This window comes from Athene cunicularia (genome assembly GCF_003259725.1).
Source record: "Athene cunicularia isolate RWA chromosome 6 unlocalized genomic scaffold, athCun1 chr6_part1, whole genome shotgun sequence".
Lineage (NCBI taxonomy): Eukaryota > Metazoa > Chordata > Aves > Strigiformes > Strigidae > Athene > Athene cunicularia.
The window spans coordinates 20,440,861-20,446,809 of NW_020799105.1; positions in this window are offsets into that span (position 1 = coordinate 20,440,861).

The window sequence follows — 5,949 nt, forward strand, 5'->3', positions numbered from 1 at the left end:
AAGTCCCGTCCTGCGGCCCGGGCCCCCGGGGGTTCCCCGCGATGCGGGAGCGCCCGCCGCAGGCTGCGCTGAAGCGTGGCGGTGGGTATGCGGGAAGGGCGAATACAGCGAGCTGACACCCCTCAGGGGCTCAGCCGGGAGATACTTGTTGTATTGCCGTGTGCGTGCCTGCGGGGAGCCTGGTCTGTGGTCGAACGCGTTACCGCATGTCGCGTTCACCAGCAAACGGTGTGATTTTAGGCACTGTCCGCACAGGCTACCGGTAACAGAGCCTGGCTGTCTTCAGCAGCACAGCGCAGAAGTGCCGTGTCGGTTAACTGTAAAGACTGTGAGATGTGTAAAGCTTGAGGGGCTCACCAAGAGCGGGGGTGGTGGGGAAGGAGCCCTGTACCCCGTGTACCTCCGTGTACCCCATAACGAGGTGTGTTAGAGGAAGGGCACGATCTCGGTGTGCTGTTTGGGGCCGTGGCACCAAGCTCTATCACAGGCGCAGAAGAAAGCGCCATTAATTAGCACTTAGAACCCCGAGCAGAGGTGGCATCACAGAGCAGAACTAGGGGCCAGCAGCTGGACTCGGGACAAGGGACAGGAGAGCAGCGACGATATCTCAGAGTAAATTCGAAGGAAGGAGCCTTGTGCATTATCATCCTTCATCAGCAATTTCAGCAGAGGCATCGAGCAGTGGTTTGTGGAAACTCCTGGAAGCACTCTCCTTTTTACATCAAACATAAAAATCGTTGCTAACATCATTACTACAAAAAAAAAGGTTTGATAGAAGAATTTTTATGGCAACTTTTCTTTTTCTTTAGCTAGTGAGAAGTTAAGTTAGGAGTTGTGAGTGAGGAAATGGATCAGAATAGCTCTGCATAGTCAGAGTATGAGTATCCTCACACGCAGTTACTGCAGAATAATCACAGTACTCTTACTCTGGAAGAAATTCAATTTGTATACATATTGAATATTCAAGTACTCTTAAATACTCTCCCTCTTCCAAAATTGTAACATCGTGGAGAAAACTCCTATATACTTATCAAACTAGATATTTTCATGCCTGCTGCTCACACAGTAATGTTTGCCTATCTTTAACTTAAACACACAAAACTGTTGCCAAGCATATATTTCTGGAAGAAGCTATTCTAGCTCGCAGATGCAGATATAGGTGGTTTAAATAAATTTTAAAAATGTATTAAAAACACAGAAGGTTGAATACATAAGGAATTACTGGAATACTCTAACCATGGGTTTTGAATAGCCAAAGATCTGCATATAAAGAATCTGCATATCCAGCAGGGATCAAACACTTTTGTCAGATACTGCCACTGGCAACGGCAGTAGAAGGAGGCACAAACAACAGGGAGGGAGGTGGTGTGTAACGGTGGTGGGGGCAAACACCAGCTGCATATCGCTTTGAAGTGGCCTGCATAGTGCCCTGTGTATGCCCGAGTCTGAGACCTAATATAAAACACATATTTCTATAGCATGGACAAAACTGACTCCTGATGCAAACCATCTGTGTGGCTTGTAGGAGCCCCTGCATGGGGAGCTGCAAATTAACCAGCAGCACAGCAGGAGTTTGCACTGCTCTGTAGGTCCCATAAAATTCCCTACTGGATCTGTGTGATCCACAGCGGGCAAACTGAAGTCTTGACACAGTATGTGCAGATAAGCAATGCCTCCTGGTAAAGTCTGTGGGCTAAAAAAGTGAATGATACGCATCTATACAAATAACTTAATTCCATGTACTACTCTGAGAAGAGATACTTGATTTACAGGAGCAATGTAAAACAATCATGAGAGACATGTAGTTTTGTAAAGAGTGTGATACCATAATATTTTAAACATTCTGCCATACATAAAATGACCAGCTATAACCCAAACCCAGTCAAAACAGCACTAAATGTTATTCCTCTCGTCCCTTAAAAAATGTTGCACTAAAACTTTAATATAAAGTTTCCCACAGACTGTTATCAGTTCATGCCCTTTAAACCTTGTTTTTCTCTGGGGTTTTTTTTGCCCACCATTGTCTGGGAAACTTTTTTAAAAAGCAGCAAGTGCGAAAGGTCATGCCAGAAGATATGTCTGGATATATATACTTTTTAAATATATATCTCTCTCCAGATCAGCAAGTGAAATTATTTATTTCACATGTTTGGTTATTTGGCCTATAGGCAGTAAATCACAGGCATTCTCTGAGTGTTATGATAGTTTCCAGTGTTTATAGCTACAAGAGATGGTGCAGGATGACAGATGAGGTGCTGCGAGACAGAATGGCATTATGGTGCCCATTACTGTCTAGCATCAGTAATGTGCATCACTGTCATAACTTCCAAGACCCTGGTTGTTTTATGCAGGAATAAAAATATATGTTTTTTAAATGCAGGAAAAATTATTTCCCGAGTTCAAGCTTCACAGATTGTATGAATCAAAACTTACAGCACTGGTGCTTCTATTTTATTTTGTTAGTCATTTGAGAGTGTAGGAACGTTACGAAGAGCTGATAACGGAGGTAATTTGTGCCAAATGATTCCAAAATGAATAACTACAAAAAATGCTTTCTCAAGCACAAGAATGTGGTTTCTTAAACCACAGCATGCTTTTTCATCCATGAAACCAAAGAGGCCTTTGGTAGGAACGCAGGATCAGTTCCTTACACCAGTCCAGAGTGTTACAGAAAACCTTCCACAAAGCTGAGAACAAGGTCAAGGAAACAATTTACTAGAAAACGAAACAACAGTTGACACAAAAATTGTCTTCTTGACATGAGTTTAAACAGCAACTAAGTTTCATTTTGGTTTCAGAGATAGGTAAAGTCCCTGCAACTTGCAGACAAAAAGTGGGTGTACATTTAGTTACATCAACATCAAAGGAGTGAAGCACTTTATAAAGCAATTATACGCTGACTTAGAAATCTTCTCAAAGTACATACTGAAAGCTAAGTTCTTCTACTAGCTTTAAAGACTGACAGATCTGCAGTACTCAGAGTGTTGGGTAGCACTGATCCCAGGAGAACTTCTCTGGAAACACTGCTTTGCCATTATGTTTTCCCATTAACAAGTACATTTCAGAGACTTGTTAATTAGAATGTCTTAATCTGTTTCATACGTACCTTGATGCCTTTCTTTGCTAAACAGAATGCCGTTTAGTGTTATGGAAAGACAATAATTCATTAAGTACAATGGCCCATTTTATGTCGATATTTTTATCAATCAAAGCAGCAGCCTCCTAAAAAATGCTCTAAGGACTGTTGACTAGCGTTCCATACAACCACTTTTTAGGCACTGAATCCTAAGCAGCTGGGAGAAGTCTTGCAATTGCTAGCGCTTGTTCTTGGGGGGATTTCAACTTACCAGATGTCCGCTGGAAATACCATACAGCAGAGAGGAAACAGTCCAGGAGGTTCCTGGAGTGCGTGGAAGAGACCCTCCTGACACAGTTGGTGGGGGAGCCAACTAGGGAAGGTGACCTGCTGGATCTGTTTGTGAACAGAGAAGGGTTTATGGGTGATGGGATGGTTGGAGGCTGTCTTGGGCATAGTCACCATGAAATGAGAGGTTTTGATTCTCGGAGAAGTAAGCAGCGGGGTCAGCAGAACTTCCACCTTGGATTTCTGAGGGCAGACTTTGGCCTGTTTAGGGGCCTGGTTGACAGAGTCCCTTGGGAAGCAGTCCTGAAGGGGAAAGGAGTCCAGGAAGGCTGGACATTCTTCATGAAGGAAATATTAAAGGCACAGGAGCAGGCCAACCCCATGTGCCAGAAGACGAGCCAGCAGGGAATAAGACCAGCCTGGCTGACCAGAGAGCTTTTGCTGGAACTCGGGGAAAAAAGGAGTTTATGGCCTTTGGAAAAAGGGGCAGGCAACTCAGGAGGACTACAAGAATGTTGTGAGGTTATGCAGGGAGAAAATTAGAAGGGCCAAAGCCCAGCTAGAACTTAATATGGCTATTGCTGTAAAGACAATTAAAAAATGTTTCTATAAATACAGTAGCAAGAAAAGGAGGGTTAAGGAAAATGTCCGTCCTTTAATTGCTGCTGGTGGAAACTTAGTGACAAAGGATGAGGAAAAGACTGAGGTACTTAATGCCTTCTTCGCCTCAGCCTTTAACAGTAAGCCCAGTTGTTCTTGGGGTACCCAGCCCCCTGAGCTGGAAACCAGCAATAGGGAGCAGAACGAAGCCCCCATAACCCAAGGGGAAATGGCTAGTGACCTGCTACACCACTTAGACACACACGAGTCCATGAGCTGGACGAGATCCACCCAAGGGTACTGAGGGAGCTGGTGGAGGTGCTCACCAAGCCACTTCCAATCATCTATCGGCAATCCTGGCCAACCAGGGAGGTCCCAGTTGGCTGGAGGTTAACCAAAGTGATGCCCGTCTACAGGAAGGGTCAGACGGAGGATCTGGGGAACTGCAGGCCTGTCAGCCTGACCTCGATGCCAGGGAAGCTTATGGAGCAGATCATCCTGAGTGCCATCAAGCAGCAACTACAAGACAACTAAGGGATCAGGCCCAGTCAACATGGGTTTATGAAAGGCAGGTCCTGCCTGGCTAACCTGATCTCCTTCTGTGACAAGGTGACCCGCTTAGTGGATGAGGGAAGGGCTGTGGATGTTGTTTACATGAACTTTAGTAAAGCCTTTCACACCATTTCCCACAGCATTTGCCTGGATAAATTGGCTGCTTATGGCTTGGACAGGCCTACTCTTCGCTGAGTAAAAAAACTGGCTGCATGGCCAAGCCCAAAGAGTTGTGGTGAATGGAGTGAAATCCAGTTGGTTGCTGGTCACAAGTGGTGTTCCCCAGGGCTCAGTATTTGGGCCAGTTCTGTTTAATATCTTTGTCAGTGATCTGGACAAGGGGATTGATTGCACCCTCAGTAAGTTTGCAGACGACCCCAAGTTTGGCGGGAGTGTTGATCTGCTTGGGAGTAGGAAGGCTCTACAGAGGGGTCTGGACAGGCTGGATTGATGGGCTGAAGCCAACTGTATGAGGTTCAACAAGGCTGAGTGCCGGGTCCTGCACTTGGGGCACAACAACCCCACGCAACACTGCAGCCTTGGGAAGGAGTGGCTGGAAAGCTGCCAGATGGAAAAGGACCGGGGAGTGTTGGTCGACAGCAGCTGAACATGAGCCAGCAGTGTGCCCAGGTGGCCAAGAAGGCCAATGGCATCCTGGCGTGTATCAGCAATAGTGTGGCCAGCAGGACTAGGGCAGTGGTTGTCCCCCTGTACTCAGCACTGGTGAGGCCACACTGGGTTCAGTTTTGGGCCCCTCACTGCAAGAAAGACATTGAGGTGCTGGAGCGTGTCCAGAGAAGGACAACGAAGATGGTGGAGGGTCTGGAGCACAAGTCTTATGAGGAGAGGCTGAGGGAACTGGGGGGTTTAGCCTGGAGAAAAGGAGACTCAGGGGAGACCTTATTGTTCCCTACAACTACCCAGAAGGAGGTTGTGGCGAGGTGGGTGTTGGTCTCTTCTCCCAAGTAACAAGCAATAGGACAGGAGGAAATGGCCTCAAGTTGTGTCAGGGGAGGTTTAGATTGGGTATTAGGAAATATTTCTTCACTGAAAGAGTTGTCAATCATTGGAAGAGGCTGCCCAGGGAAATGGTGGTGTCCCCATCCCTGGAGGTATTTCAAAGATGTGTAAACGTGGTGCTTAGGGACATGGTTTAGTGGTGGCCTTGGCAGTGCTAGGTTAAAGTGTGGACTTGATCTTAAACAATTCTATGATTCTATACTTTTATCAACCAAAGGAAAAAATGCCATAAGGACTGTTGACCAGGATTATGTTCCATACAACCACTTTTTTGTCGTTGAATCCTAAGTGGCCTTTTTGTTAATTTATTTAGAGCTGAATCATGAATATACATGAATCTTCCCTTCCTTCCTTCCTTCCTTCCTTCCTTCCTTCCTTCCTTCCTTCCTTCCTTCCTTCCTTCCTTCCTTCCT